The following is a 13,983-nucleotide window of genomic DNA, read 5'->3' as shown; positions in this document are numbered from 1 at the left end:
CAACACTCTGAAGGGCCAGAAAGTTTCAAGGGCAAAAGCCTCATCTTTCCTGAATCCTGGTGTCAGATATCACATTTTCCTAACAAGATTCAACACTTTCATTAGCTATCCTAGCCCACCAAAGCTGAACTCGACTGAACACCTTTTCTCACTCATTTCATACTTTCTTTCAAAGCTGTAATTTTTTTCTTTTCATTAAAAAAAAAAAAAGAAAGAAAAAAAAAGAAAAAAAAAAGACTGAAACCAATCAGAAAAGACTCCTCTAAGGGTTTTCATTTGCTTGCATCTCAAGCAGACACGAACCAAAAACCTTATCTTGTGTACAACTACACTCCAGTGAGGACCAACCAAGGTCAAAAGCTGCTTTCTGACAGTGCTTCACATTAAGTGATAATTTTAACACAGCCTACTGCACACCCAGCTAAAGACTGACAAATTTGGTGTTTTGTCACAACAACTGCTTTAAACACCAGTGGCCCTCCCAATCCTCATCAGCGCCAGTGCTACTGTAAACAGGCCATCAGCATTTATTTTGCCTTGGTAATAGTTTTAAGGAGAATTGCACAATTGAAATCCAATTGGTTGAAATCCAAGCAATAAGTCACTAGGCAGTACTGTTAACAGTGGTGGAAGCCCTGTTCTATAAAAGAAATCTCAGAGACCATTTGAGGTCTAACAGAAATGTAGTCACTACTACAAATGAAAGGAAAGCTGAGTCACCTCTCTGCCTGGCTTTATTATAAGCACTTTGGACAAACTGCATTGGTGAAAATTTTACTCATTAGAAACAGATTAATTAAATTTTTAACTTAACTTCTTTTAATAAAAATGCAAATTAGCTGCTAACACTTTAATAATTTTTTAGGAATAAATAAGAGTTAAGCTGACATCTCAAAATATGCATAAGATAGCACAAATTGGTTAGCAAAATTAGTCCCAAAATATACTTTTAAGATGAAATCTTAATTTCAGTACACAAATAAAAGCACTAAAAAACCACTTTAGGATTAGTACTTTAAACTTAAAAGAAAGAAAAAAAAAAAGCTCCTAAAATAATAAAGCATGAAGTATTTTTCTGAATCAAACAGAGCAGTCTTAGAGACAAGGTATGCATGAAAAATTGTCTCAATTTTTGGTCACTTGCAGGATTTTGTTGTATTGTACAGCACTGCGAGGTTACTGAATTTTCACTCAAACCTATTTCTACCCTTTTTTTCCTCTTAATTTTGCCAAAGCATAGTCTCGGCATATAAAAAATGCCAACAAAATCTGTGAACCATCCCCTAACCTGTTCACTATTTTCTTGAAGCTTCTCAGCAGCATCTACATCGAGTATTTCAATGTTATTACCATACACAGTCCTAACTGGTTTTCCTGTTAGTAAAAAGAGAAGTGAAAGCTCACTAATATAATCCTACTGCAAAGTCACACATCACATTCAGTGCTCCCTGCTAAGCATTTTGAATGCTAACACACTTAGAGCACATATAATTACCTTTAAAAATTACTAATCTGATACCGATGTTCGTTATGCAGCCTAATGGTATTTTAATTCCTGGCTCACTGAACCATTACAACATTAACTGGAAGAAATGCCAACACGTTAACATATACCATTATTAAAACATGCATCATCCTCATAGAGCAGCAGGGCAGATTATCAACGGAGCTCAATTAATCATTAGGACTATAGAAGCTATGTAACTCAGAATATATGATTTATGTTACACACCTAAATAAGCACAAAACCTGCAGCAGTGGTTAAAGACTAAAAGTTTTGCCTTTAGTTTCAGCTGTCACTAATTAATCACATGCAACTGGAGAAATAACCTATGGCCCACTTTCTATGTAATATTTAAAATGTTTGTTACTAATATTCTGTGAAATAGCCAGCCCTTGACATGATTTCCCTGGTAAGCTTAAAACAAACAATTTTATGAATATCATGAAAAGGACAGTCACACTTTGGAAATCCTAAAAAGACTGTGATCCAAATCACATTTCATACTGTACAGATAAGAAACTTTACTTAATTAAAAACTTATTATTTTTTTTAACACATTTCTTAGCTACAAAGTATTTCAAACACAATAGCTTATGTATATATTAAAAATATAAATGTATATATAATATATACATAACAATTCATCTAAATCTTGCTCTGAAGCAATTTAAACCACCTAGTTTTTTGCAGCAAGGTACCGTTTTGTCAGTAACACTTCAACACCAAAGATGTTTAAGTCACTCAAGTCGTGGTATGACAGGATATCTAGAAATACCATCTGAAAACTTCAACTCTGAAGCTACCAAGGAAGCTTTGAATAACAGCTCAGCAATCTCAGACAAAAAATGCATAAAGCATCCTGAATTTAAGCAGAAGTGCTCTCCCTTTCCTGTACCACAGTTGATGATCCATTTTTTAGTGTGTTCCATCCATGCACTCCATCCATTTTTCAGTGTGTTTCACACATACGTAGTATGGATGGATCCCAGAAAAATCTGAATTTAGTAAGACACAAAAAATTCCTATATTTTCTTTAATTAACTTTTTTGTATTATTCTTCAGCTAAAGATCATGAGCATTTCACAAACCATGAATTCTTGCTAAATTCAGCAACTGTAAAAAAAGCCTTCTACACTTTCATAACAAATCTTTTACACTTTCCATTTAGGGGAAAAATCTGACCCAAAAGCCCTTGAACTGAAAGTTCACCCCCATCACTACTTTGAGCAGCCACTGGTATGCAACCTGGTGATTCTATTTAGCCAACTCATTTTACAGTCAATTTACTATTTATGGTGCAGACACACATAAACGAGTTATAGCAGTTTAAACTGACATCTGTAAGTGGCTGATATTTTGACATACACATTGTTAACCACCCTGACAGAGAAGAGAGAAAACATGTTAACTGCTTTCTCCCACTTAGATTTGGAAATCAAGATGATGCATTGCCACAAAAGGACAACAGGCACAAACAGCGAAAAGGATTTTCAAAGTCTCAAGAAAGGAGATGATAATCAGAATTAAAGAAAACTAAATTACACTTTTGCACTGTACATTTAATCAACTTCACTGCCACAAATGCTGTTTAGGAGTGACTGAAAGTGACATAAACCAGGCACACATAAAGAGGTGCCGAAGTTATTCTGCCTTAAGAGATCTGACCACTCAGGCAACAAAGAGAAAGAAGAACTAGCTTTCTGTTCTGTGTTCACAGAAGAGAAATCTATTATGTGGCTTCTAAACTCATAGAAACTCCCAGTGGCCCAGAAAGCTCCTGAGCAACAAACAGCTGGAGCCTGAAAACAATTCTGTTATAAGCTTTAAGCATGTCCCAGGCATCCACATTTCACCACTGTCCAAAAGTTTCTCCAGTTATTAGAATACAAATCCAAACTCACACTGCTGCTTGCTTGTATAATCTTCCAAAATTAAGCAAGATTATTAAAATTATTAAATATCTGACAGATCACCAAGCCTTAAAACACCCACTTATCTCTGGAGCAGAACCTGGGCTTTTCTACAACTTTCCTCAAACAAAAACCCTTAGAATGCCATGGGAATAACTTAATTCCCTAGGAATTACATGTATAAACTCCATATCTGTTGAAACCCACCAATACGGTTTCAGAGTACTTCTGTAACATTTCTTAACAACCTAATTCCACACAGGCTTACTGCATCTGTAGACACCTATTACCTTCTCCCCTCTTATAATACACTCTCTTGTTTACTACTCAAAAGTTTCAGTTATTTTAAACAAGTGACAAGAAAAGTTTACATGCTTTTAATGTTGCCTATGCCCTGTTGCTTTTACAGGGGAACTGATACTGCGTTTTTGCAGAGTTCAAGTGTCCTTAGTTTTCCAGTCACCTTTTCATGTACTGCAATGATGAAGACCATCACTACTATTTTTAGTGTTAAAAATAAAAAACCACAGTCTTCTCATCAAACCCCACATCTACTTCTTCCACACCCAACAAATGAAGAAAAAATTTTGAGGAATTGAAACAAATTCACGCCAACCTAGTTCACAAAATGAAAAGGAAACTGTCCTTGCAGGGTCATGCAAGTGTATGAAGTCTTGCAAATGTATGAGGTCAACAAGACCAGCAAGTTTTACATCTTTCAATGACTCAGTCAAACTAAACAGACTACAAACGATTTTTAGAGTAAATCTAAAATTTTTAAAGTAGGGTAGAGTAAGCTTTTACTGCCCGTGGCTTAAATTTCTCCCCAAATACCTATCACCTCAAGTCTGTCATAAGACAGTAAGTCTGAAAACATTCATCAATACTTTCACATCTATAAGATTTTAAGCAGTTGATTATATAGAACTGTCACATTCACATGGACTACAACCACTGCCAACAATTCTGTAAAGCCAATACCAAATGGAAAAAGGTCAAAAGGCAATATTTTGAAAAGGCAGAAAGCCCTCAAGTTGTGTGCCAATAGTACACGTGTATGAGAAGAGAGACTTTGTAAGCAAAGCCACAAAGCAATGTCCCAAACTGTCTCCAACATCATAGTGGGACTATACCATGTAAGCTCTCAAATGCAGAACTCCAGTTTTTTAAGCAAAAATTTGCTTTTTTTGGTCTACTTTGCAAAGTATTATAAACTGCTATAATCAGCTGAAGAAATGCTATTGGTTGAGAAAAAAATCTAATGAGAAAATATTTATGAAAAAGAAAGAACCTTTAAAAGAATGGAAAAGGTGAGTTTGAACTGAATGGTTTCTTAAGACTGAAGTGTTTTCTTCCTCAGAAATCACAAGACACACACCTATTCATTGCAATGACATTCCAAGCCATTACATTGCCTCTACATGAACTGTACATATGAACAGGCTGGATCAAAGGACCATATGGTGACCATTCTTACAGATCTCAAAGTCAATTTGGCAGACAATGGTATTTTCCAGGAGAAAGAAAATACATCATTGTGTTAACCTTCTCTTTTGTGATTCAAAAGCACTTCAGGTTATTCTGAGATCAGAAAACAGAGAGTCATCTTTCAGTTTGGTATCTATATTTTAGCAGTCTTCACTATGGATAAGTAGGTTTCAAATGAGCAATTCATCTTCCCTCTGTAGAAAACTGTACGCCCAGCTGGCAAAATCTTGTTCTTGATCCTGAATTTCTTTTAAAATGTCCAAGCAGCTAAGCAATCAACAGCATTCCTTTACAATAGTTCAAGTAGCACTGTCTGTTTAATTCCATGTTCTTTTTTGCAAAGTTCCCAACAATTTTACCTTATTTATAACTGCTGTTTTATAAAGCCAGTAGACTCTGATAACATACTACACTGGTTTTTGCTGGAATAAAGTTAAGTTTCTAGACAGTAGCTGGTGGAGGACTATGTTTTGCATTCATGCTGGAAACAGTGTTGATAACACAGGGATGTTTTAGTTACTGCTGAGCAGTGCTCCCACAGTATCAAGGCCTCTTCTGTTTTTTCACACCACCCGACCAGCGAGTAGGCCAGGGGTGCACATGAAGCTGGGAGGGGAAACAGCCAGGACAGCTGAAGCCAACTGTCCAAAGGGATATCCCATACCATAAGGCATCATGCTCAGCATTAAAACTGAAGTCAGGGCATGGGTAAGGGTGTATGTGGAGGTTGGCAGGGGCTGCCATTGCTCAGAGACTGGCTGGGCATCAGTTACTTGGCAGTAAGCAATTGTTTTCCTTTTGCATCATTTGTTGTTTTGTGGGGTTTATTTTCCTCACTCTTTGTTTTTTGTTTGTTGGGTTTTTTTGGGGGAGGGGGTTTGGTTTTTTCCACCCCTCCCAGCCCCCCCATAAATTACTACACTGTCTTTATGTCATCCCATGTTTCCTCACTTTTATCCTTACAGTTCTCCCCCTCTCTCTCACTAGGGGTGCAGGGAGTGGGTGAGCAGTTAGTTGCTGACTGGGGTTAAACCCCATATCATAATTACAGCTCTTTGTTACGATGCCTTGAAATTTCGAAATTCGAAGTTATAAACTCACAAGCAGGTTTGCCTGGGATTTCTTTTCCCCATGTAGAAAAGTCCAACTGTGTAGTGTTTTGTAGGAAAGCATTTTAGATTATTTTGCTGGCCACGGTGTAAAAACTGAAGAGAAAAACTAACCCCAAATTTCTGCTCTCCTTGATGGATTATGTTAATTTATATTTAAAAGAAGAGGACTATGTCATAACGCTTTTACAAGCTTTAATAACATGTCACTAAGAGTGAAGGCTTTATTAACTTAAGATTTAAAGTAATTTCACTCTTTACTGAGAGTTTAATGGATTTTTTTTTTAAAATACATGATATGCAAAGATTTTAGTTCTCAAATTACTCTCCTAAGGAAGTTCTCAAATTACTCTCCTAAGGAAGTTCTCAAATTACTCTCCTAAGGAAGTTCTCAAATTACTCTCCTAAGGAGTTGTAGCATTTCCAGGTCTAAAAAATTAAGCTAGCAGAGCATGATGAAGATGACATCAGTCTCTGTTGTGAAAAATTATCTTTGTGCTCAGACTAGTTCTTAAGCTGCTACCTTTTGGGAGAAGCATTAATTGTCTTGTTAGGCAGAATACCTTTCTACTCTTAAAAGACTTTACAATATACTTCATACAAAGACTCCAGGAACTTAGTATAGTTGCAAGTCAGCAAGTCAGAAAGACTAGCTACCCCTACAACTCATGTTCCAGAAAAATGATGGAAACATACCCTGTACATCAGGGCACAGAAATGCTGGAAGCTCCACAAGTAACCCACAAGCAGATGTCAAAAATGAATAAACTAAAGAAAAAAAAAAACCCCAAAGCCTACTTTCCTGAATCCAGTGGAAAGGCAACAGCCACATGAGTAAACTGAAACCTACTCTGACTTGTCAGGTATTCACAAGAAAATACACTGAGGTTGAAAGCTCAACTCCCGTAACAAGCCAGTATTTTCCAAGAGTAGCAGGGATTCATACTGCAGAAAAACCATTGCCTGAAAGCACCGTGTACTGGGTCAGTACTAGACTGGAAAACAGCTTTTTTAAAACTACAGCCACAAAGCAGTCTGGTAATTTCATTACTGTCTAGGCCTTCACGCTGAATGTTTTAAATTATTTAGTGCCATCTGAATAGAAACCCAGTTCCATATCACTAAGTAGGATTATAATCCCCAGAGGTACAGGCATCAAGGTTTTGGATGCTGCAAGTTTAACTACTCAATTAGGATCTTCTTTGCACCATATTAATTCTAAATTGCACAAAATGAAAGCACCAGCCTAACTTTTGCACTATTGTCATCTTTATGCAACATCCACATCAGAAACTGAGCATAACTTACACTTAAATGCAGTTAGAGGAACATTTATGCTTTTAGAAAAGATACCTCCTGATTGGCAAGACTCTCTCCTAACAACACTTCCTTCTGAGGAATTTTAAGATTCTGCTTAAAAATATAAAACCACGTAGCTTAACAGATCAAATAGAAATACTACTAAGACAGTCTCATGTTTCTTTATTCTCAACATATATGAAGTAAAAGCAAGACATAAGATACTCGAGCAAGATATAAACTGTTTAACCTTTTCATCATCTCTGTGTGAATGCCTCAGGACAAAAAAACCAAAACCAAAATCCAAGAACACCACAACAAAACAGCCAGTGCCAAGAGGGTTCTGAAGAGTGATTCAAAGAGAAGGCAAGTGCTAGCTCACAATGAGACACCAAGAGGCAGGAAAAGAATTAACCAGGATGAGAACTGGTAGGCAATAATGTAAGGGAAAGATTCGTGTTGACAGATAAGAACAGGGCAGCAACTTGAAATAAAACAAGGATTAACAGAGGACCTCAAGACAGCTTGGTAAGTGGCAACAGGACAAGCCTCAGTGTTTGTGTCATTGGTTTTGAAAAAGCCAGAGTATGAAAAAGTAGCCTAACTTCTAGTCTACCTATTCAGTTCAATAATGGCTTCTATAAATAGTACTGAAAACTTTGAATAAAAATACACTTCCCCAACACCATACAATACAGACGCTTTTCCCTTTTCCTGGACTTACTAGGAGTTGAGCATTATTACAAATCCTGTGCAGTCGCATTTTTTATCAAAATTTTGTATACCTAGCATTAAAAGGGCAGAACTAGCTATTTTTCCTCCTTTCTCTTCTACAATACTGAATCAAAACAACAATTCATAAACACCTTTCTAGAAATTACCTTAGTCAAAGTGCCTCCCTCCCTCTGAATTCATAGGTTTTTACTTTGAGAGATGAAGGAACAACTACGAGGCGAAGGGGATATTCTACATTTAACATGAGAATTTTAATTGCATTTTTTGATAAAGAAGGTTGCTACATAAGCTCAAACTCCTGCCAACATTGAAAGAAATCTAAAAATGCTCCAAATCAGGCACAAAATTTTAGCTTCCTCCTGCAACATTTTGCAGCAAAGGAACAACTGAGAAACCAAGTTTTAGTGTTGTCTGTGCAGTAATTCCTAACAGATGGATGATAACAGCTAAAAAGAAATCAGTCACAAACAAAAACCTCAGTGCTTGTTGATATTTTCAGAGTACTGAGGTTGTTAATGGAAAAAGCCAATCAGTCATTAGTGGCAAATTAACCACCACAAAATATAATTAAAAAATAAAATCAGAATCCAAATAACAGTAAAGGGTGGGGGGTTCCAAGTAGAAATACTGTTTTCTTTTCCACTCAGTATGATGGACAGGTAGCAGATTTCACTTTGGTATCATGGAATCAGAATGACTGAGTGCTTTTGGCCTCCCACCAGCAGCCCCAGCGAACACCACTGGGGAGAGCACTGTGGGGGTCTTGCTGGTATTCCCAGCTCTGAAGAAATCAGTCCTACAAAATTCCCTGTACTGTACTGTACTGGTAAGCCTTTAGCACCTCATGGTGGTGTTCAGTGAAAGGTTGGACTCAACGATCTTGGACATCTTTTCCAACTTTAACAATTCTGTGATTCCTTTTTTTGTGAAATGATACTTCACTGTATGATATTCACTAGCAGATCACATGGATAAAATACACCAAATACTACTACTAAGACTTCCATATCTGCCAAAACTAACTACATCTGAAAAAACTCTATGGTCATTTGAAAAAGCTTATTTCTGCACAGTTGCTTTCCTCCTTTGTGGTACTATTAGATAATTACTGCAATCAAGAGCATGCTATTGACAGGTGCCAGCTGTCTTTACCACGTTGATGCCATTTTAAGAGAAAGAGTATTTTCTGTTAGTCTGAAAACAAGGAAGAAACTGTGAGATCAGACAATGGAATCAGTTCATACGAAAAGCCCCAGCCACAAAACTTCCAAGACAGTAAGTTTCTCCAAAAGCAGCCAGTGGGGAGAAGGGGAAAACACACTGGCACAAAACACACTCTCTGCTGGAAAGCAATCCAAAGAATGACAAGAGGATATGCTGTCAAAAAACTAAAGAGAAGAATTTTAGAAATTTCCCCAAATATGCAAAATTGAGAGAACACAATCGCACCTCAACAACCACAATATTTAAAAAAAAAAATTACAAAATTAAAGTGTATGCATTAATAACAGTGATAAAAACAAACACCAAAGTGAGAACTGAGTCCATCAGTAACTTTCCTTAAGTTTAATTACCAAGAAGTTGCCTCTCAGTTTCTGTTATTCATTTCAAGAGTGGCAAAGACAAGCATGAAAGCTAACTCTGTAACAGTGTTGTCAGGTTGCTAGGAGTCAAGCAGGAATATCACTCTTCATGATGCCTGACTGCAGAGATTAAATTTTCTAATCATATCTTCCACATAATAGTTAAATAAACTGTTAAATAGTTTGAAGGACATAAATATTTAGTCTTTAGGATGACTTGTTCGGTTCTACATGAGGTATGATTTTTTTTTTTTCCTTTCTCAAAACCAGAGGAAATCTCCTTTTATCTTCAAGGCTTGATCTTGATGCTTCAGAATGCTATACAGTCTAGGATGCCAGAAAATATGAAACAGTTGTAGAATGAAACCAGTTCACAAGGCATAAAGCACAACAAATAATTTGTTTTCCACTATATGATAGAATCTTCATGAGTAACATTTTAGGTTATTTTCTGACTGGCACCACAATAAAATTAATTCTTGCAGTATTTAGATCTTTATATCCTGATATTCTTGGTATCTCTGTGACAGGTGATTTTGATGTCATCTCTGACACTCCAGAATACTTCATTCAAGTATACTTCAATCTACAATAAACTGGGTTCCTCAAGTTATGCCATTGTGATTCCAGAAGAAAAGTACCAAGGCTTCTTAGTGGTTAGGACTGCTGACAGTGTTAACATACTCTCTTTTCCCACACTACTGGGCAAGAACATAAAAAGCAAAGTGAATGACATCTATTAATTAAACTTCCTTTTAACTGAAGATTCTGGAAACAAATACTGATAACTGGTCATGGGATCCACAGTCTGAAGTAATTGAGAATATTATTCTAAACACTGCTTTTCCAGCGACATGTTACTAACAGGAACCCCTCTTGCTTTGTCATTTCGTGGAGTCACAAGAGTCAGTTATTAACACCCTGAGACAGAGAACTTCATTTAGTGAGACCTGTTCTTTAAAAAAATAAGTTATGAGCATGACTTTCCATGGTTCTAAATAAAAGCAGAACACCTTGATATCAATATAACAAAGATATGTCTACAAGTTAGCATATTTACTTTCTTTCCTTCAAGTTTAATGCATACATATGGAAACTAAGACACATCGATTTTCGACTTGAGATCAGTTTATGACAGTGTCAGAAGTGATTATTAGGTGACACTTTGGCTAAGACTCTTCTTGGCAAAATATAACAGCATGGAAAGGATTTGGCTACAGAGTCTAGAGATAATTTTCTTGCCTGTTCAAGTGCTTGAAGTGGTAACAAGAACATTCTGCAAGAGGACCAAATGGAGGTTTCCCACTTTTTGTCAAGACTAAAACTGAATAAGGGAAATTCTGAACTGTGGGGAAGCACCTACCAGACCCCTGAGCATCTTGCATTCTGAAAAGAAAAAAAAAATGTATCAAACCAATCACAGCAAGGACATTAAACACTCAACAGAAATGCTTCAAGTGCAGCTGACATAAAGGCATTCCAGTATGTAGGCCTGGGCTTTTGTCTTTTGGTCATAAAGTGGTTTTTAACTTGCATTTTATGTTTGTCTTAAAATACAAACAAAAAAAAGTATACAAATACATTTTCTACAATCTTTCCACCTTTTGCAACAATAGCTTTAATACTGTTGCTGAAGTCCTATAAGACTTGAAGAAGTAACTTCAAGATAGAAAGTTTGCCCACTTTGATTCTGAGGCAGCCAATAACAAATGCTACCAATCACCCTAAACAGTAATTTCATTCTTTGTATTGCATGTAAGGATACATTTTTGGATAGAAATTATTATGAGCAGAGGGTAAGAATAGGAAATTAATCTGACTTATCACTAAAGTAGCTGGAATGAGCTTACTCAGCATTTACTACTCCTGTAAGATCTATGAGCTGCAGACTCAACTTATACAATGTTAAGAAGAGCTTCAAAGGAGCTGCTAATCTATGAAGTGTTTCAAGTCCTTGGAACACTTGGAATGTTAAGGATTCATAGGAAATAAAATGCTAGAAGACAATGTTTATAGCTCAAAAAGTATTTCTAGTGAAGGCAAAAGAACAGGTAAACCATGGGATTTTTGAGAAGAGAATGTAAATTCAGTCCAAAACTACTGCTGTTACTTAAATATGGGTGTAAAAAACCCCAAACACCTAGAAAAACACAGAAGAAAAGATCCACTAGTCTGAACAATAACTGTTATAATAATTATATAATTCACTTTTAGTTATGGATGAGTGTTTTTTGGAATGAGTAAAAGGAGAGAAATGAAAAATCCAAATAGAATATGAATAAGTAGTTATATTACTGTCTTCAAAGCATAAAACCTCATGTTTTTTGCAAAAAACCTCATGTCTCCTGCCTGGAAGAGTTGGGATGGGCAGGAGGAAGGGATGTCCTAACAAAAGGAAAAAAACCGAAATACATTACTGAAGACTTAAAAAAGATATTTCTTAGAAAAATATATCTTTATGAAAATGGGTCACTAGATCATGTAAACATTTGCAAATCAAGAGAATAATTTTAATGGCACTAGACAATACAATGGAATATACTTTGCCTAAACTCTTCTAGGACAAATCCTTTAACTGTTATAGCTATAAAACTCTCCTGGGACAAGGGAAGAGAGGATAATCATTTATAGACTAAAGAAATACTGAAAAATAGACTTCAGTGTACATCACAGGATGGGGAGAAGGACTAGATGTAGTCGTGACTCTTTTTTGTTTAATATATACTGATCCTATCTAGCTCTTCATTAATAACTCTGAATACCAGATGCATGATTCCCAATCTCCCACATTCTCTAAATAGAGAATTGTCATTCTCTAAATGACCATTCTTCCTAAACAATATTGAACACACATTTAAGTATTCAAAGTCAGTACGTATGTATGTATAGATATGTATATATTTTTTTTTATTTTTTTTTTTTAAATTTAAGCTCGCTCAACTTTTTGAGCACCTAATGCTGGAGCAGATATAATATTTGCCATTACACCCAGAACTAAGCTTGCCAACGAAAAGCATACACTTCATTGAAGAAAAAGGTTAAGTTAAGTAAGTTGCAAGACAGTTACTTCAATCTACTTCAGGTCACAAGGACAAAACAAAAAAGAAAGCTATGTATCCATAAATATACACACAGACACCTGTTTGTATATACATAAATATGTACACACACATAGATCCTCTCTGTGAGGTGAAAAGTAAGCACCAGTAACCATGCTAAAAATCAGTAATTAATGGCACCATGATGTCTCCTCTCACATGTCTATTTCCCACTGAACCTGTAATCACATCCTTGTCAAAAGATGGATTCAATACCCTAGATGGCTGCAAGTATGTCCACTGATATGTTCTCATTTGTCAGCTCCTAATCTAGAGCCAACCTTCCTTTAAAGCTGTTTAAAATAAACATAATTCCTAAAGTACAGGCAGCACAATTGCCAAATCCTCTCTCTAATAATTACCTTGTAACTTGGTGCATACAGTTTAAAAAATATTTTTTCTTAGACTCTAAAACAACTAAAATATCTCCCAAAGGTCCACCTAAAAAACAGATTTCCATTTTAGTCCTATAGTTTTTTTTTGCTTTTCCAGCCTGTCTTTTACACAAAACTACAAGCAAGCTAACAATGATTCAGATTTTCCTGGAATTCTGGAGCCATGTTTTAAACACAGATCAGTTGCAGTGTTAACACTAACTCGTTGAGATAGCCAAGACTATAAACTATATTTATAAACCTACTGAAGAATATGATAAGGGCTATGTCATTATGCAAACCAAAGTAATTTGTGTCTCAACATCTGCTTCTTCAGGAAGTAAGCAAAGAGCACTACACAACCAACACTGTATTCAACAGCACACTTTATACCCTCTTGTCCCAACAAGGTATGCTGAGAATCAAGAGGTACCTTTAAAAGCAACGTACAGTCCTGTCTCACAGCAAAGCACAGGCCGGCAAGCACAAGGAAACAAGAATCAGAACACCTTCAATATAGGTCAGTCAGCAATCCAAAAACACTGACGCCCACACCTAAGGGCCCACATGTCTAATTCTTTGAGAGGGTAGGTGGGTAGGATACAAAGCTTGACAAGCCCTTTCAGTTCTAACAAATTAAATGCAATCAAGGTTAGTATTTTTGTACAAGTGTTTCCTCTCTCCTTCTTGGGAGTGCCCAAAACCACAGGTTCCAATCCTTAGTGGATGGCAAAAAACCCTGTCTTTCAAAAGGCTTTTTAAAAGGTTATTTTTTAAGTATCTCCATGGTAATATATAATAAATATATGCATGCAAGTATTTATTAAAAATACCACTACCAATCGATGGTCATTCCCCTGTATCCCCCATTTCACGCAAGCAA

General features: G+C 36.2%; 1 long non-coding RNA gene across 2 annotated transcripts in view; it reads right to left on the bottom strand.

The window, feature by feature from the left end:
* Window positions 1-13,983, bottom strand: part of LOC108641025 — a 40,294-nt gene that overhangs the window by 7,953 nt on the left and 18,358 nt on the right. The gene's annotated exons all lie outside the window — the stretch shown is intronic.

This window comes from Manacus vitellinus, unplaced genomic scaffold, assembly GCF_001715985.3.
Source record: "Manacus vitellinus isolate BGI_N305 unplaced genomic scaffold, ASM171598v3 scaffold_5_pilon, whole genome shotgun sequence".
Lineage (NCBI taxonomy): Eukaryota > Metazoa > Chordata > Aves > Passeriformes > Pipridae > Manacus > Manacus vitellinus.
Note: the sequence above shows the minus strand (reverse complement) of the source record. Positions and strands in the feature narration are given on the sequence as shown.